The sequence below is a fragment of a genome, unplaced genomic scaffold (genome assembly GCF_019419815.1).
Source record: "Pyrus x bretschneideri cultivar Hongxiangsu unplaced genomic scaffold, Pyrus_bretschneideri_v1 Contig45, whole genome shotgun sequence".
Lineage (NCBI taxonomy): Eukaryota > Viridiplantae > Streptophyta > Magnoliopsida > Rosales > Rosaceae > Pyrus > Pyrus x bretschneideri.
In genome coordinates, this window is record NW_025999779.1 from 3,146,750 (window position 1) to 3,167,472 (window position 20,723).

Sequence of the window (20,723 nt, forward strand, 5' to 3'; positions counted from 1 at the left end):
CTCCAGTTCCTAGTGGTCACAAACTTAGTGCATATGATGGTGAGCCACACAACAATCCAGAGATGTACCGGAGTATTGTGGGTGCCCTGCAATACTTGACAATCACGAGACCAGACCTTTCTTATGCTGTGAACCAGGTATGTCAGTTCATGCATTCTCCAAAAACTACACATTGGCAGGCCGTAAAGAGGATTCTTCGGTATGTAAAGGCCACATACAATCATGGCCTTGTCTACAAACCTGGTTCTACTCATCTCATGGCTTATTCTGATGCTGATTATGCTGGTAATCCAGATACTCGACATTCAACTGGTGGTTTCTGTATTTATTTTGGGTCCAATCTCGTGTCCTGGAGTTCTAAGAAACAAAAGACTGTTAGTAGGTCCAGTTCTGAAGCTGAATATAGGCAGCTTGCTTACACCGCTGCAGAAATTTCGTGGCTCAGGTCTTTATTTCGAGACTTGAACTTGCATCTTGACATACCCACAATTTGGTGCGACAATATTTCCTCAATTGCTCTTGCTTCCAATCCCATGTTTCACTCAAGGACAAAGCACTTGGAGGTTGATTACCATTACGTTCGAGAGAAGGTGGTTCGTCGTCAGTTACTTGTTAATTACATTTGTTCTCAAGATCAGGTTGATGATCTGTTCACAAAAGGATTATCATCAACAAGGTTCAAGCTTCTTGTTTCCAAGCTTTCCGTTGTTCCTCCACCTGTTAGCTTGCGGGGGGATGATAGACCACGTCAGTCTGTGATTCTCACTTCCGAGACTTCAGGGAGTTGTGATCGCTCTAAACTCTTATCCATGAAGAGTTAGCTTAGGTTACAACTCTTTCAAATGTTTGTTGGTTCTCGGATATATATATTTCCTCCAGTTTGTTGTAATCTTTAAATTTTGAAAAGCCTTGTAAATAGGGATTGCTTTCCCTGATGTAATCTAAAATGCAATATAAATACATGCAGCCTCTCGTTAAGGGGATATGCAATTAACGTGAACTCTTGAGCATTCTTAAGTTTTACATCTTCTTCTTCTAAACTCACAACAACAACAACAAATTCGAATCCAGATTCTCGATCAATATGACGACGACCTCCATTCTGTTCCCAATCTTGATCACCTTCCTCTTCCTTTTCACCACCATCACTGCCTCCCAACCCATTACTTTCCCCATCCTTACCATCCACACTACCAGTGTCCTCCAATGACACCACCGTTGCCGTTACGCCGACACTTTCAGCCTCTTACTTTGTGGAGGCCCAAATTGGGCTTCCACGGTTTCCCGTCAAACTGGCTTCAGCCAAGGGATCTTGGGGATTGACACCTTCTCATTGGTGTCGCGGCCATCCACAACCAGTCGACTGCCGTCCTTGAAGATAAACCACTTTATCTTCGGGCTGGGTAAACAAAACCTCATCGGTTTTGGCGCGCACAGTTCCATAGTCGGACAGCTTGGCCTCGGAAAGGGCCACCCTTCTTCCACCCTCTCACAGCTCAACATCTGCCGCTTCTCCTACTGCCTTCCGCTCTCCAATTCCAACCCCCAAAATACGAATGCAACCCTCGAGTTTGGCCCCAAAGCCGGACTAACTACTGCCTACTACTGCAATACCCCGATTATTGAAGGACCCCCCGACCACCCTTTCGACTATTACCTTAACCTCACAGCAATTGCCGTCGACAACGTATTAGTTTACACACCTTCAGAACGGAGAGAAGGAGGGGAACCGGGATTTGTAATTGACGTGGGAGCCACGGTCACCGTCTTGTACAAGGAGGCTTACATCCCGATGAAAAACGCTGTGATGGAATATCTTTCCAGTCACTTCGGACTGTACCCGGTTTACCCCTCCCCACCTGAGTACGATCCTCCAGCTTATGAGCTCTGTTATTACAACGAGGATCTTGAGTCCCTCACCACCCTCACCTACCCGAACATTTCCTTCCATTTCGAAGGAGGAGCGGTGTTGCAGCTGCCAGAATCCCAAGCCTTCCACAACTTTGTGGATGAGCTTCAAACGTGCTTGGTAATGATCCCCAGGACTGGGACAGAGCCAAGCCGGCTGGGTGCACCACAGCAAAGAGGGTGGAGATTCACGTACGATCTCCTCCATTCGGAGCTGTCTTTCGCTCCAAATGGGTGTTGAATCATCCGCCTCTGGGGTTTGGAACTAATAGCAGAGTTAGTCCCATTGCAAATTTCATCAACAATTATCGGTTTATGTTGTAATCAAGCTACTAAAATATTGAATTGGTTTATCTTGAAGAATATTAGGTATATGTTAAAGTTACTAAAATATTGAGTGAAAAATAACTTATTAGTCATTGCCAATATGTTTGTTGTAGTGTAAAGGATGGTTTTCGAGCATCCGTGCATTTGTTCCTATTCTTAAAAAACACGTGTGGAGATTAACATCCTCTTTCGTCCAAAACTAAACTTTACAACAATTTTACATTAATATATTTACCAATCAATACAATGCAATGAAGCTTTCAAATCACACACACAGTTCGAAAGTTATTTTGTTACACATTTAGGAGAAGTTACTCTCGGATGATTCACTCATGGTCTGTTGGTAACTATCCATTTTCGAAGCGAAGTGCATTTACAGAAGCATAGTTAGGAGCAATTGCAGAACCATGATTTTCTAGGAGCATGACATGTGCATCTCAGGTGGCAAGACTGACCACAGCCCATAGAGCATAGTTCCGACAAGTTAGGCTTAAGCCCATTAAAGATATTACTTGTCTCTCAAGTAAGGAAACTCTAATTCAAGTCAAATTAGGATACCTTGAGGATTAGACAACGTGATCCTAGGAGGATTGATATCTTATCCTAAATTCCCTCCTAGATAGTCTCCCAATTTAATTGAAATTATTTTCTCAACGAAGACTCAAGATCAATAGTCTAACTTATTATTAATCAAGGGACCTACTCTGGATTCTCCATCTTCTCCGATATACATATATTTTCTCTACACCTAATCTTTTTCACCATTTTAGGCCCAAATCAGGAGAGATTTTTCAGTGTGACCGTCACATGAGGTAGTATACCACGTGACTCTATATAAATGGTAGATTATCTGTGTTAAAAGGTTAATAACTTAAAAATTAAAATTTTTCATCACTTACATAAAAACATATAGTATATCATCTGTGTTCTCGTCATAACTAAAAATTTCTCCCACATCAAGGGTTTGTTCATTTGGAACTGGAATCCAATTTTGGCGCAAATGGGTTCTCTCTCTTAGCTATAAGGCCCACTCGAGGTTTTGCGAAGTCTCTAGAAAGTATGTTTTATGAAATTTCTAATGATATACGTGCGCTTTTATTGGTACAAACAAGGAACGTTGGACTGGCACCCCCAAAACATGCAAATTAGTCAGCCATTTGCCCATTTTACCTTCAAGTTTAAAATAATTGTACAACTGCTATTTAGTAATATGGTCTAGTAATGTTTTTCTTTACTTGTAAACGATAGATCTTAGGTTTGATTATTGCCAAAAACAAATTCGAACCATATTATTGATAACCCATTGTAAGGTTAAGTCCAACCCATCCTCATTAATGTAGATAAGATCATTTGTCCCAAAACAGAAAACGTAATTATGCAACTAAGTTTTAGTTTTGGTAATATAGTTTTTCAAAATTTGCTAATTTTGACCGTTGCAACTTGGAAGCCGAACTTGAAGTCTTGAACTGTCCAATGTATTAGAAGGCTAGCATTACTATAACGTGTTGGAAGAAGTTGGGTCATCTGTGTCCTATTGTATTGTGCTTATGACATTAGTATTTCGGAAGAGTAATGCTAAGTCGACTAAATTTGTAGATTAAAAGTATAAATTAAATGATGTGTCACTAATAAGAAATAAAAACATTAATTAACACTTCAATAATAATCCAATCAACAATTTCCATGTCATTTAGTCCACAAAATTTATTATCTCTAGCATTACCTGTAAAAAGTTGGATCAAATGCGTCTCGCAATTTTACTTATTTCCCCGACCAAGAAACATGAGAGACAGTTTACTATGCCCAAAACATCAATTGGTACGTCATATTTTATCATCTATGTAAAAAGAGGAATATATTTTCTTCAGTGTTCCTCTACTTTTAATTATGACATGATGTACCAACTCGTGTTAAGGGAATAAAAGACAGCTTCTCCAACAACGTCTACCATTAGTGCTAGTTAATAAATTTATCTTATAACTAAAAAATATTATTAAAAACCATTAATAAGTTACAACAAAACTGTCAAATAAATAATATCATGATACAATCAAATACTAATTTTACATTCGCGTAACGTAACCATCAAATAAATAAAATAATAAATATGAATGATCAATACATATTATTTTAAATTTCAAAACACCAAAAGAGTTGCAATAACCACTATATAAACACACGGTCTTTCCTCAAATATCAATAGACCTCAAAGGAAAAAGAACCAAGGTAATTTAGTTGAAGAAATATCAGTAGTCACAATGCGTTCCGGGTGTGTCATGGCATTACTTGCTCTACTTCTTTCCCATGTTTATAGTCAGGATTTTTACGGATTTGTGCCCATACCGAGCACCCACGTTCCATATGTGATCGAATTTGCAAAATTTGCTGTATCCGAGTACAACAAAAAAACCACAGACAAGTTAGCTTTCGAGAGATTGGTTGAAGCAAAGTACACCTGGGGAACTCCAGTCTATTACGTGCTTGTCATTGCGGCCAAGAACGAGTCACTGCCCAATATCCCCTCTTCAAATTATGAGGCTACTCTCACGATCGGACCTATTAAGACATTGGACAGCTTTCGTAAGATTTATGGCTTACATGCATACCCACCTATTAAAATCTAGCTCCAATAATTCTTAATAAAGTATCAATGTTGATTTCGCATAGTGATGTCCATTTGTTTTTGCTCGAGAAAAGACTTATAATTATGTCCTAAGTTGGCAAGACCATACAATTTATGTACCAAATTTGCAAGACTATATGCTGCCTTGTTTGCTTCCCTGAAAATGGATGTTACGAATTTTTCTTCATAAATGCTAAATATCTTGGATCATAGAATGGACTCGCCATGGGACTTGAGAGTTGTGACTTTTGCTGGAGGATTTGTATTAATATATGGGTGAAGTGCCAATTTTGTCCCTGAACTATCACCTCAGAAAAAAATAGGTCCCTGACCACCCTAACCTACCCGAACATTTCCTTCCATTTCGAAGGAGGAGCGGTGTTGCAGCTGCCAGAATCCCAAGCCTTCCACAACTTTGTGGATGAGCTTCAAACGTGCTTGGTAATGATCCCCAGGACTGCGACAGAGCCATGCCGGCTGGGTGCACCACAGCAAAAGAGGGTGGTGATTCACGTACGATCTCCTCCATTCGGAGCTGTCCTTGGTCCTATTCTTAAAAAACACGTTTGGAGATTAACATCCTCTTTCGTCCAAAACTAAACTTTACAACAATTTTACATTAATATATATACACCAATCAATACAAGACTGACCATAGCCCATGGAGCATAGTTCCAACAAGCTAGGCTTAAGCCCCTTGAAGATATTACTTGTCTTCCAAGTAAGGAAATTCTAATTCAAGTCAAATTAGGATACCTTGAGGATTAAACAACGTGATCCTCGGAGGATTGGTATCTTATCCTAGATTTCCTCCTAGATAGTCTCCCTATTTAATTGAAATTATTTCTCGACAAAGACTCAAGATCAATACTCTAACTTATTATTAATCAAGGGACCTACTCTGGATTCTCCATCTTCTCCGATATACATGTATTCTCTCTACGCCTAACAGAGACTCATCTTTCTCACCATTTTAGGTCCATATCAAGGGTTTGTTCATTTGGAATTCCAATTTTGGCCCAAATGGGTTCTCTCTCTTAGCTATAAGGCCCACTAGAGGTTTTGACAAGTCTCTGGAAAGTATGTTTTATGAAATTTCTAATGATAGACATGCGCTTTTATTGGTATAAACAGGAATGTTGGACTGGCACCCCCAAAACATGCAAATTAGTCAGCCATTTGCCCATTTTACCTTCAAGTTTAATGTAATTGTGCGACTGCTATTTAGTAATGCGGTCTAGTAATATTCTTCTTTACTTGTAAATGATAAATCTTAAATTGTATTATTTCCAAAAGCGAATTTAAACCACATTATTGATAGCTCATTGTAAGGCTAAGTCCAACATATCCTCGTTAATGTAGATAATATCATTTGTCCCAAAACAAAAAAAATGCAATTATGCGACTAAGTTTTAGTTTTGGTAATGTAGTTTTTTAAAATTCGCTAATTTTGACCATTGCAACTTGGAAGCCGAACTTGAAGTCCTGAACCGTCCAATGTATTAGAAGGCTAGTATTACTATTAACGTGTTGGAAGAAGTTGGGTCATCTGTGTCCTATTGTATTTTGCTTATGATATTAGTATTTCGAAAGAGTAATGCTAAGTCGACTAGATTTGTAGATTAAAATTGTAAATTAAATGATGTGTCGTTAATAAGAAATAAATACGTTAATTAACACTTAAATAATAATCCAATCAACAACTTCCATGTCATTTAGTTCACAAAATTTATTCTCTCTAGCATTACCTGTAAAAAGTTGGATCAAATGCGTCTCGCAATTTTACTTATTTCCCCGACCAAGAAACATGAGAAACAATTTACTATGCCCGAAACACCAATTGTACGTCATATTTTATCATATACGTAAAAAGAGGAATATATTTTCTTCAACGTTTTTCTACTTTTAATTATGACGTGATGTACTAGCTCGTGTTGAGGGAATAAAAAAAAGCTTTCTCCAACGTCTACTATTAGTGCTAGTTAATAAATTTATCTCATAACTAAAAAATATTATTAAAAATCATTAATAAGTTACAACAAAACTGTCATGATACAATTAAAGACTAATTTTACATTCGCGTAGCGTAACCATCAAATAAATAAAATAATAATTATGAATAATCAATACATATTATCTCTAACAATGATTATTTGGACATAAAGGTAACTTTTCAAAGTATTGAACACAAGGAAGTTTTTGGCCGGAAAAACCCACCTCTGGGTTAAAAAACCGGAAACTCTCTACTGAGTCCAATCCACTAGTATAAACAAGGTTCATACAAGGACCATACAAGCTCAATTCTTAGATCCCTATCTATGGAGCAGCTTTACCTTTGCGCAACCTTGCCTTACACAAGATGGACTCCTTCGGTCTTCACGAAGTGGCAACTCCTCATGAGGTCATCACCTTGTGACACTAAGATCAACACAATCAATGAAATGATATGATGTTATGATGTGCTCATGTAATGAGGATTCAACGACTAGTCAGGTTCTCCAGTCAAATAGTTGAAGAAGAACCTACCATGAATCCAAATGTTTAGTCTAAGAAAGACATGAAACTTTGAAGGTTAAACTAAGAACTTAATGCAAAACCATGAATACAATGCAACCCTAATATGCAGTGATTGGGTATTTGTGCATGAGATGGTTTTGTGACTAGGGTTTCGGGTTGGAAGCTTAAGAGGTAGCTCTAGGCTAAATGCACTCTTTTCTTGAAAATGTGAAAATCTTAACCAAAGAACAAATGAGACCTTGGAAAGCATTTTAATGGAAGCTGGATTTTTCAGACCAGAGGGACAAGGAGACACATGTCACAAGCCAAATAGACCTTCCCAGATCAAGGGTGAGAGATCCACGCACAGAAAAAGGTGTCAATTTGTCCATGTGCGCTTTCTTAATTTTCATGCCAGACAGCTGGAAAACAGACGAAAATTCTGACTAGACAACTACACTAGATGTGACATCCCACATCGCCCAGGGAAGTGATCCTTAAATGTATATTCCCATCCCTTCCTAGCACGAGGCCTTTTGGGAGCTTACTGGCTTCGGGTTCCGTAGGAACTCCGAAGTTAAGCGAGAAGAGGGCTAGAGCAATCCCAGGATGGGTGACCCTCTGGGAAGTTGCTCGTGAGTTCCCAAAAACAAAACCGTGAGGGAATGGTAAGCCCAAAGCGGACAATATCGTGCTACGGTGGTGGAGCGGGCCCGGGAAATGGTCCCACCCGGGCCGGGATGTGACACTAGATAAAAGGAATCTGGAAAAATAAGTTTGACATGCATATGTAAATGTATGACACAAACCCTTTTGTAGTGAAGATGGCTGGTGATTTAACAAGATCAATCCCCAGTAGTAATTCCATATTAGTATTGCACCCTAACTTTAAGCTATGAGCATGTGTGATAGAAAGGGTACGAATCAAGGAATGGGACCTACGCAGATGAGGCTCAAAAATGCCTAAGCGGAAACATCCTGACGTCGGGATTATATGCCTCGATTCTAACTCCTGAGGGGACGCAAAAACAGAAAAGGTGAGTGGACCAAAATTTATAATAATACTAATAATATGAAAACCATTTTATTTATGAACATACTAACCCTCTGTTTTGAAAACACATATAATACTACATATAGTAATTTTTCTGAAAACTCTAGCATGCACTGAAAAACATTTGTAAAACATGTATGCGCAAAACAATGCTTGGAGATGGTAGTAAAACTGCCCGAAGGCAAATCCGTAAATCTCGTCCATATTGTACTCTCTAGGGATATCATAGTCGCCCGAAGGCAGTACCTGTCCATCACCCGAAGGTGAAGCTGTACTACATTGGGTTACGCCAATAAAGAAACATGGTAGACCGCATCACCCAAAGGTGAAGCTGTACGACTCCGGGTTACGCCGGAGAAGAAACATATACATCACATATCCTCAACTGTAAGCTATGTTAGTTTTGAGTTCAACTTTAGTGAATTTTCCAAGTCTTGATATTGAGCTCAGAAGTTCATTCTTTTGTCAAAATTTCGAACTTGAGTATCTTTACGCCTGACTTGAGTTGAACCCATGGATACTTGGTCGTGCTCAATTAGAGCAAGTCTCGAGATGTAAGACCAAGACAAAGTGCAAGCTGCGGGGCGCTGTTTTATAGTTTTTGTGTGTATATCCTCTATACCTGATGTGTGTGTGTGTGTGTATATATATATATTATCTTTCTCAGGGAGACTACTCCTAAAAACAAGATCCGGGAAGCACATCGGAGGGTGATGGTTGCTAACCATCTAGATGCAGGGGGTAACCACCTTGCATCCAAAATTAACTAAGCTAATTAAATGATGCTTGGAAGAACCAAGGAGCTCTGCATTTTCAATATGTTAACTTGTCCTTTGCATAGCCATTCTTGCGAAGGTTTCACATAGTGAGTTTTAGGAGTGTCATCTCTGTTTTGGATCAATAATTTTCGGCGTATATGAATGAGCAACGAAGCGATTCTGTAGAAGTGAAATTAGAATTTGAGATCATGTAGTTGGAACCCTAATGGGAACTCTTGTACGTTTAATTTCATGAAATTTCTTTAGCAGTGAAGTCATATGTCTAGGATCTTTGTTAGTTTGCTTTGCCCCTGAAAACTCAGCAGGAATTCCTCGATATGGCACGTATTTTTGCTGTTGTACACCTCTGTCAATTTAGTTCTCTCCTAAACAAACTATTTAATATGGAAAAATAAGTTGTGAAAAGACTAAAAACCCTTCTCTTCACTAAAGACTAAACAACCAAAGTTTCTGTTATAAATAGCCAAAAGTAAGAGAGAAAACATTTGCTAAAGATAGAAGCAAAACGGATGCAATGTATTACATTGTTTATTTTCGTAATTGTATCACAAAAGGAGTGCATGTAAAGAGAGAGGAAGAGATATTAGTATTATTACTTTTACTTTTGATCTGGTGTGTTGTTTGGTCATACACTGTATGCTTTTTATATAGTCATCTACGTGCATAAGTCTACAAGGCACATTAAGGCATGTTGAAAACCAAGCCATACAAGTTGAAAATCATGTCATACAAGTTGACAATACCTACTTTCAAGCCAATTGATCAAATTCAATGGTCACTGTTCATTTATTTTAAGCCATTTAATAAAATCAACAGTGAATTGCAATCTGTGCTACGCACTGAAGGTAAATCGATTGGGAGAATGGAGAAGTGTTGGAACTTGAAAGAGACGAGAGCCACCAGAAAACTCACAAACTTGGAGAGTAGATGATAGCTCGGACACCAAAAACAGAGTGCCCATTCGATGCTGACTTTATTTACTGTTGAAAACTACACATTCAGATTCAGTGGCATCCCATATGTCAATATTTACTGCACGCCCGTCTTCATTTAAATTTACTCGGTTAATAAATATTAAAAATAAATACATTGGACGGTTTTGATTTATCCAAGATTTGTATAAATTTGGCTCCCTCCATTTCTCTGCGTTCCCATGTTCGACCTGCCAACAGTCTCGATCCTCACTCATCTTCCTCTGCTTAATTCACAACAACAACAATTTCGATTTCGAATTCACCTTCATCTTCCTCTTTGCCACCAATCTTCTTCTCAGTGTCACTGCCTCTGCTGCCTCTCAAACTCTTACTTTCCCAGCCTTACTAACCGCACCACCACCGTGTCCTCCAATGACACTGCCGTCACCGTAACGCCGACACTCTCAACCTTTTACCTTGTGGAGGTCCAAATTGGGCTTCCATGGTTCACCGTGACACTGGCTTTCTCTACGTCATTCCCCAACAACCTGGGTGCAGTAGGGTAAAGGTGTAGTCTGTTTGGACGTCCCCTCCAATTATATGAACTTCAACACCTCAGATGGTTTCAAATCGATTCCCGGGGACATGATGCCAAATATTGCAGTCCCCCATGTCGACAAAACAGCCACAGCGGCAGATCTGTGTCGGTACGACACCTTGTCATTGGTGTCGCCGTCATCCACTTCTAGTCCACTGCCGTCCTTGAAGATAAGACACTTTATCGTTGGCCTGGGTAAACAAAAACACCGCCATTTTGGGTGGGCACTGTCCGATAGTCGGACAGCCCCGGTCACCCTCTTTGTACAAGGAGGCTTACCTCTCCCGTTTTGATTACGAGCCCCCGACTTACGATCTCTGCCATACAACCAGGATCTTGAGTCCATCACCACCTCGCATACCCGAACACTTCCTACCATTTCAAAGGAGAAGCGGTGTTGCAGCTGCCGGAATCTCAAGCCTTCATCGCCTTTGGGGATGAGCTTCAAACGTGCATGGTAATGATCCCGAAGAATGGGACAGAGCCAAACCGGCTGGGTGCGTTGCAGCATAGAGGGTGGATATTCACGTACAATCTCCTCCAATCGGAGCTGCTTTTCGCTCTGAACGGGTCTGCCGCTGTCCAACTATGGGGCTGTGCGCGCCGAAATTGGCGATGTTTTGTTTACCCAGGCCGAAGATAAAGTCGTTTATCTTCAGGGACGGCAGTGGACTGGAAGTTGATGACGGCGACACCAATGAGGAGGTGTCAATCCCCAAGATCCCTTGGCTAAAGCCAAGATCGTACCGACACAGGTCTGCCGATGTGGCTGTTTTGGCGACAGGGGATGCAATATCTGGCATCGTCGGCATTCAGCACCCTGATTGTCGGGGTTGACGTAGAGAGAACCAGTTTCACGGTGAACCATGGAAGCCCAATTCGGACCTCAAGAAAGTAATAGGCCGAGAGTGTCGGCATAACGGTGACGGCAGTGTCATTAGAAGACATGGTGGTAGTGGGGATAGTAAGGCTGGGGAAAGTAAGAGGTTGGGAGGCAGAGGCAGTGACAGTGAGAAGAAGATTGGTGGCGAAGGGGAGATGAAGGTGAATTTGAATTCCAAATTGTTGTTGCTGTGAATTTAGAAGAGAGAGATGAATGATGATCGAGACAGTAGGCAGTAGGACTTGTGAACGTAGATAAATGGAGGGAGCCAAATTTTGTACAAATCTTGGATAAATCACAACCGTCCAATATTTTTGTTTTAAAATGTACTAATTGTTTTGCAACTCCATGGAAAACTCCATTTACTGTCAAGAATTCAAAAGAACGAACAAAAACGACTTCCCAAGATCTGCCAAACACCGCGATACTTGTACGGCTTTGTATTTTGCATTTTTTTACTGTGCCATTTGACTTAACCTTAACCTGGGTGTGAGCAAAAGAATTTAAATCAACTCACAATCTACATTGCATTCAAATGGAAAACTGAAAGCTTCCACTTTTTATTACTGTCAAGAATATGCAAATCCGAACAACATTCGGGGCACACGTCCTCACAAAAGCAGCGAAACATTACGTTGTTTACCCTTTCGTGGCCTTCAATGTTTAACAGTTAGATACAAACATTTGTATGAGTTATGAATCCAAAAGAGAGAAAACAACTTCCATTTGTTGAATCACATGTGATACAGTGAGCCGTGGACGGTGAGAAAAAACCATACCACCAGAGGAGACGCAAACTTCACGTAGACTGCGGCACCATTGCTTCACAGCATCTCGTCATCAAACGTGCTAATCCTCCAAAACTTTTCGAACTCAGCTTCACGCTCTGCTGAGCAAAGGAGCATCCTGCGGTTATTCTATGGTATTTACATACGAATTCTACGTAAAAGGAACCAATTATCAGAAAGGATGCGCAAGTCGCGAGAGAATCAAGCAATTGTTGATCTACATTTGTTGATCTTTCTTCCCGAGTTGATCTCTAACAGAGTATCAAGCATTTGTTGCTATCTCTTCTGAGTTACCTTCCAATGACGTTGTATCTATATCCAATTTTTCGACTACTGGACCTTGAGGGCTTCCAAAAAGAGTAGTGAAGATCTGTCTATGGCATTCATCGCAGAAGTACAAGTACGAGAAGTGGCCTTCATTTGGCAGCTTATGCACGTAAGATCCAGGTAAAACCCGTGCTATATAATCAGTCACTGATGGTGGGACTACCATATCATCCATTCCCTGCACATTTTTCATTAGGCATAATGTCATTAACAAAATTCTCGAGCCAAGTTGCACCGACGTTAATGCATGCATTTTGAATGAGAGTAGTTCTAAGTCCTCGGTTAGAATTTCAGCATATGATATAACTGACCCCCGCAAAACCAGCCGCATACAAAAGTAAAATGTCGCAAGATTCATAGTAGAAACACCAGAGCAGCAAACGTTGGATAGGCAATTAAGAAATACAAGGGGAAAATAATAAAATACATTAACCAACCTGCCATATGTGTATCTGGCCTAGAAATCCAGTCAGCATGCATTCTGCCTCACTGTTCCAGAGCCAAGCTAGAAATCCTCTTCGTTGACACTGTTTCTGTGCCTGAAGATCTGCCAGACTAAAACCCCACCGTGATACTTGTAGGACAGCTTCCTCTATGAAGGGTTTGATACTCCCTTGGCGGATCGACTCCTCTATATCCCTTTGCAAATGTTCCTCAACTTTTGGATCTTCAATCAGAATTTCATCCTGCACGTATCAAGAATATGAAAGTTGACACCTTGTGCAATGAATACACCTGAATATGTGTGAAGCGGTCCGGAGTGCAGGTTTCAAAAAGTGACTAAAAATATGAAATTGTTAATCTACCAAAGGCAGAAAAAAGCAGTCTTATTATAAACACAAAAATATACTGGCATGCATGATCATGCCTTGCTTTAAGAGAAATGAGAAACATAGAAATCTGTTTAAAGCTGGCACTGACTGCGGGGAAGAAAAAGGTTTTCACATCTTGCAGGATATTTCATGGATTAGATGACAATGAGCTCACCTTCTTCCCCAGTGAGAGAGACAACCATTTATCAATTCTGTCATGTTTCCCTGATAGGAAGCTTCGGCGATAAAAAGAGGACAGAAATTTTGGAAATCTACGAGCGAAAAAATACATTAATCTCCTTCGTAGAACCCATGGTTCCCAAGTCTTTTTCTTCTCCTCTTTAGTCATACCCGGCTCATAGGGATTAATCATTGGGCCCACCATGGCTGCACCTGCAAGTTCACTCAAGATTCATAACACAGCAAGTTATTCCTGATAAATCTTTAGAAAGTCATAGAATATAAGGGTGCACATAAATAAGGTTCGGATTTTGGGTGTTAAATATTATTATGCAAGCATCCACAGAACCCAAATAGAAATTAAACCATGGTCGTAAATTTTCAGAAAACAAGTAACATACCTGCAACTCTGTCAGGAATGTATCTGAGAGAAGCCCACGCATGCATCGTTCCACTTGAGTGGCCCAGCACCCAGAACTTGTCATCAACACCAATAGCATTTGCTAAGTATAGCATATCCAATGCCGATGAGTTAAGATTCCTGCTGGGATGAGGATCACTCTCCCCAAAACCAGGAAGATCATATGCGACCAAGCGGATACCAAACTCTACAAGCAATGATATCTTATTCCTGGTATACCTTTTGAGAAAAAAGAATAATAAATTGGAGGAGGAGGAAAAAACCAGTGTATGATATCTTTATACCATATACTCTTCAGCAAGAGCATAGATTATGGTTTCCAAGATTCTAACCACCTAAAATAATATAGCAGTACCAGTGATTTATTCACCTGCAAGTCGAGATGAAAGAAAAGAATGTGGAGCAATCAGTAAAAACCGAGTGCTCTTTGCTGGGACACCTTGTTCATGATAGGCCAATCGTCTCCCGTCTGGAAGTAGTACATGACTAGCACTAGGAGGATGTATTTGCACTTTCTTCACTGATCGGACCAAGCTGTCATGGTTGGTATTGACATTTATAGCTGCACATGTTTAGAAATGTAGACACGTCAGATCATGCTTATACCACGAAAGAACGCAAATGTATACTGCAGTCAAAATCAAGTTTTGGAGCTCCTACTGAAAAAGCCTTCTTAGTTCAAAAGAAAAACAATGACTAATCTAGAAAAACTTTACTAGGACAGTTGAAAGTTAAAGAAATAATAATTCCACTACATACAAAAAGGCCGAATAAGAATACCAAAACCACTCCATCGAGGACTGACTCAAGTAATTTTTTTTATTATATTTATTCATTCCACCAAAACTATCAAGTATCAACATTCAGAAGACTAGTATAGCCTTATCCAGAGGAATACAATGCTTTCCAGCATGGCTCCAGGAATCGTAGAGCACTTCTCTCGTTAACTCCTTGTAAGATTTAATGAAATGCAACAGAGTAAAGTTGCATCACCTAGAAACTATTTAGAGAATGCACAGAGGCGAAAATGGAAACCCCAGCATAGCATCGCAGATTGAAAAAAAAGAAAAGAGACCGCTACGTTTTGAAACCACATTTCCCTTAACAGTCTGCTTACATTTGGAAGGTTCCATGCAAAAATTACTTATGCAATTTTAAGCATCAACTTTCTGCCAACTGAATGACAAGCAGTCCAAATATTATCAAATGTCGCCACTCATGATCCATTGATCAAGCGGGGAAAGACTCGAGCTCAAGAACACGTTGTTCAACCATTGAATAAGGTACATCAAAAGAACAAAACCCGAACACTAACTGAAAAACATTAGGAACAAAAATAGAACACGAAAAATGCGAAAGCTCTATCCAAAAAAAGTATGTAGATCCGTAGTAGCTCCTCCCAAAACAATTGGAAACAGATCAAAAACCTTAATCACAAAAAAACACTTGAACAGTAAATTAATAGTCTTATGAGTAACAAATACAAATATTTATGCAATTATCACAATCAAATTAATGCAACAAGTGCATAATCAACAAACATTGAACATTTAACAAATGCAAAACAATATACCTGAAAGTGCAAGAATGAACACCAAGAGTATAACCGGCCAAGCGTGAGCCGGATCGCGATCCTCCGGCAAAAACTCATTCAAGTATCTCAATTTCGCAGACGCCTTGGCGCAGGGATTCCGAAGCTTTTGGACAATGTACGAGTCCTCGGTCAGAATGTTCTGCTCCACAATGTCCTTACATCCTCTTGCCAAATCCACAAGTATCTCGCCCCAAGCGATTGCGAATCCCTTAATCTGATCCTTGAAGTTCTCCGATTGCTCCAATTCTTCGCAGGAGGCGAAACCAGCATCAAACGAAGCCGTAGAGACTTCGATAGGATCGGCCGCCGCGTATCGTATCCCCGAGTCACTCACCAGACTCGCCAGCTCGTCCCTCCACGAGCTCGATCCTCTCACCTCCGACATTTCTGTGAAATTCGAATAACACAGTCGACAGAGAGTGAGAGTGAGAGCTCAGAATCATCGATAGGCTTATACATACATATATACATACATATATACATACATACATACATACATATATAAATATACATAGAGAGAGAGAGAGAGAGAGAGAGAGAGTTGCAGAGGCAATGATGTCAAAACTGTAACTTTCCAAGCGTGAAATTGAAGCTTGGTTTTCAACCTAATTTTGCTATAAAATTTAAAAAAAAAAAAAAAAAAAAAAAGAAAACCGAACCGACCACCGTTCAAAAACGAATCGGAACCAACACAGAAAAGTGAAAAATAAAATTATAAATATTCAATGCATCAAAAAGCAAAAGCCAAAAGCCAAATGCACCTCTGCATTGCTAACCTTACCTCAGCGGCGTTTTAGCTTTTGCTTTCCCTAACACTGAAACCGTTGCTTCTCTGATCTGAATCATTCAGCTTTTTACTGGAATTGACTTATGCACTTCTCGTCGGCCCTTCGCCAACGCTGGTTTTCTGCAAGCACTTCATACGGAAAAGCGTTTTTCGGTGCTTGAGGTTGAAGATGCATAGTCGAATACGAGAGCCGAGTTTACTTTTGGTGTGAAGTGGAATCGGACGGTCTGGATGTGTCCACGTCATCGGCTGCTACGCCGTGATTTAAACGGCTGGAGACCGGCTCGGGCGGTGCGTGTTGGGCGGTGCGTGTCGGGCGGTTCTGCCCACGCTGTCTGTCGACCTGGAACTGCCGGTTTTCAGTGTACGTCGCTGGGCCCATGTGACACGGGAATGTTCTTTTTAATTTATTATTCTCTACCGCCAGATAGGTAACATTAATTTATGCCTGGTTCGATCTTAACCGTTAGTTCTGGTCAATGTCTTTTCCAAACCGTCTCATCCAACGGTGTTTATTTGATTAGGTTTGTGAAAGGACGTGAGTGATGCCGAGAGGACTCGAAGATGTCAATGCGGAAGTTCCTTGACGTCGAGATTGTACGTCTCGATTCTAAGTCCTAAAGGGGGCAAAACAAACATGAGTGGACCAAGTTGATATATATATAATAAAACAGTTATCAACGTACTAACCCCAAAGTTTTTATGAAATCACATATATATCATGATAAACATAAGTTTTCCGAAACCTAGTATGCCGTGCAATGTCTCAAATCATAACTTGTATATATAGTAATCACTAGTGAATGTTTGATAACCCCCAGGCCCCATGCCGGCTCCCCATCTCTGAGCAGATAGTTAGAGGAATACATTTCAGGCTCCATGCCAGCTCCCCATCCCTGTGCTAATAGCCAGAGAAAACACACTCCAGGCCCTATACCAACACCAAACCGTCACCCGGGACAGACTAGAATATATCCCTACGTCCCGTAGCAGAAATGACCACTAGGTAAGTACAAAAGCATTGAACATACATATATTAAAAAGCAACTTCATAGTATAAAGTCATCCATCATCTATACTATAAAAAGGTGTTCTAAACATGTTCTAAATATCATATCATCATCCATCGGATATTCTATAAGAACACGGGGTTATAGGAAAAATAGTAATAATTTAAACTAGTCTTAGTAAGCATGTTATCTCATAAAACGTTTCTTAAAACATAGTCATCAAATCATGCTTTTCATGTATGCATTTCTACTATCAAAACATGCATTTTTAGAAGGGGTCCACTCATAGTACTTAGCCATTGAAGAGCCACGCAACTAGCGAAGATAGAACGCCACAATTAATTGCTCCTAAGCACATAAAGGGTACATTTAGTCAAACTCTACTCAAACGAATTAATTTGGGAAAACGAACGTCAAACATAGATTCAGGACGTCAAAATTAGCCTAGGAGGGGTCTCGCATGAAAACCTAAAAAGTCAACGGTCAAAGTCAACGTTGACCGTTGACACCGGGTCAAAGTCAACGAATCTGAGTCAAGGGTATTGTGTTGGACCAGGTTAGGTCAAAGGGTTTGGACTTGGGTTTGGGTTCTGATGGATTTGGGTTTTAGAATGCACGGGCCTAAGGCCCTAAAGGGAAATGGCCCAAAGGCCTTTAAATTAACAAAATAAAAAGAAATAAAAGGGTTAGGTTGGGCTGCCCAGGGTTTTGGGCTTGGCAAGAACGGCCCGAAGGCCTAGGTGGTTTCTTGGGTTGGGTTTTACGCTGGAGAAGAAGCCCGGAATTCGACCGGAATTTAGACAAACTTTGAACGTCCATAACTTTGTCAATACTTAACGAAATCGAGTGATTCAAAAATGAAAAGCATAGCTCTCGAAAAGACGAAGAGAAAGGTACCTCACAGGATGCTAACTCACCGTGGTTTGGCCGGAAAACACCTTAAAAGCCTCGGAGGTCGCCGAAAATTGGGTAAGATTCAAATGGATATAACTTCTTCAATACTCAACGAAATTGGATGATTCAGAAAAGAAAGTTGTAGTGCTCAGCGAGACGAAGAGATTGATACCTTCACGTCGGCCAACTCGTCGTGGTTTGGCCAAAAAGTGGCCTGAAAGCCACGGGTATTTTCTGGAATCTGGGTTTAGTTCTCTGAGGTGGTTTTCCTGTGTCAAAACGTCCCCAAGACAATACCTATTTTCATTTAAACCACCAAATCCTTGAAAATGAAGAATGAGTGATGGTATTTCGAGCCTCACCTAGTCGGGAATAGTAGAACTCGCCAGCATAGGTGTGCTAAGCATGATTGGGTGGTCTCTGTGCTTCACAGAGAATGAGGGAGAGAAGAAAGGCCCAACGATGGTGGTGATGCCGTCGTGTGTTTATATGTTTGTGTGTGTGTTCGACAGTGAGGAGGGAAGAGTAAGGTCAAGAGAGAGATGCATAGAGTTTCGGGGAGAGAAAGAGCTAGAGAAAGAGTCATAGAAATCAGAAAAGAAAGAAAATGGGAAGGGAACCGGGGGACAAAACAGGGGGTGGGCCCCTTGGGCTCACCAATTAAGAACCAAAAACCATTATTTTAAACAAAAGAAACCCAACCAAAGTGAAAATACGAAAATACCCTTTTTGTTCCGTAAATCTCGGGACGAGTTATTACAGTGGGCCCTGCAGTCAGCTGGTTGTTGGCCAACATCATCATCCCAACGACTATAATTGACATCCAATGGCTGAGGTTTAAGGACCGTTGGTTGATCCAACCATCATGATTCAAAATTTTTTTTTTTAGAATATGTTATTTTAAAATACATTGAATCCAATGACTGAAATCAAATATAATCAAATCTAACAGTAAAAAAAAAGATCTAACGTCCCAAATTTAAATTCAACGGCTAAAATAATTAAAAAAATTATTTAACTCAAAATTCACCCAAAAACTCTATAAATACCTATGTATTTGTTCAAACATCCACACAAAACTCAATTTTCTCCTACTAATTATTGTTTCTATTGAATTCCTAATAATTATCATTGTTTATGTACTTTATTAAATTTATGTCTTATTAATTATTGTTTCTATTAATCTAGATGCCTTCAATAATTATTCTATTTATTATTCCACACTTTGATGTAAAAAATTTGGTGTTGAACGGTTGGTGAATTGAAAGTTAGCCTAAGGTTGAAAGATTGGTGAAAGTTGAAGGCTTGCTTTGTGGAAAATTTAGTGATTTTTCAATATTTATCTGAATTTAAATATTTTTAGATTAAAATGTTCATAAAATTAATTTATGATAGTCTACATTTTTTTTAATTTAATTTAAGAAAAAAATAGCCTAAGTTCATTCTTTAATAATTCCGGACTAAAATTTTAGCCCAGAATGGTTAAAGCAGAAAAGCTGTTTCTGAGCTAAAAGCTAACTTTTTTTGGCTAAAAAATCTGGCTTTTAGCCCAACCATTGGAGTTGGTCTTATGTGGTACATTGATCTTTTTATAAATTTTGTTCTCTAACCGATATGTCAAATTTAAACTATTATTTATTACATTATTTACTTTTTATAGTTTTAATTAGTATTTTAAAACAAAAGATAACTATTAAAATTATAAAAAGTATTTATTAATTACTAAAAATAAATTTGAAGTTACTGTCAAATTTGACAACAACTTCCTCTACTGCCTTTTCATGTCATGCGAGATGACTAAAGATAAATGCGTAATGTTAATTTAATAATTGATGTGACTACGAGTTCGAATAATAGTTTGTTTATGCTTAAAAAGAATAACCTTAGGGTAAAGTATAAAACGACGTTATTTTGCTTGTTTTGGTTCAATTTGGATTCTAAACGGCAGAAAATCAAAACTACTAATAAATTTCAGTTCAGTTTTTTAAATTTGATTCGGTTTCTTTTTGTTTGTTTTTTTTTTCTTCTTAAATTTCCGAATAGACGTTTTTCCAAAATTCCCTGTTAGTAATTTTGGTTAAAATCAATGGTAGTCTCTAAAAGCCCAAACTGTATCTCCACTTTAACCAGATGGTGCATTTAAACTCTCAACGTCTTTGCGCGCGCTGGTAAGTCGACCTCTTTCTTTCGCAGAAATCCTAATACCCCAAATAATATCAACCGATTAGCTCACCTAAACACCATTCACTACAACGTCCTTCGGTTCTAAGAAGCTTCAAAATTTGACGCAACCAAGGTACGTTACACTCTTCATCTCCCCTCTCTGGT

At 39.5% G+C, this 20,723-nt stretch overlaps 1 pseudogene; it reads right to left on the minus strand.

Moving 5' to 3' along the window:
• Nucleotides 1-12,107: 12,107 nt before the first annotated feature.
• On the minus strand, nucleotides 12,108-16,661 carry LOC103934487 (annotated as a pseudogene).
• Nucleotides 16,662-20,723: the final 4,062 nt, after the last annotated feature.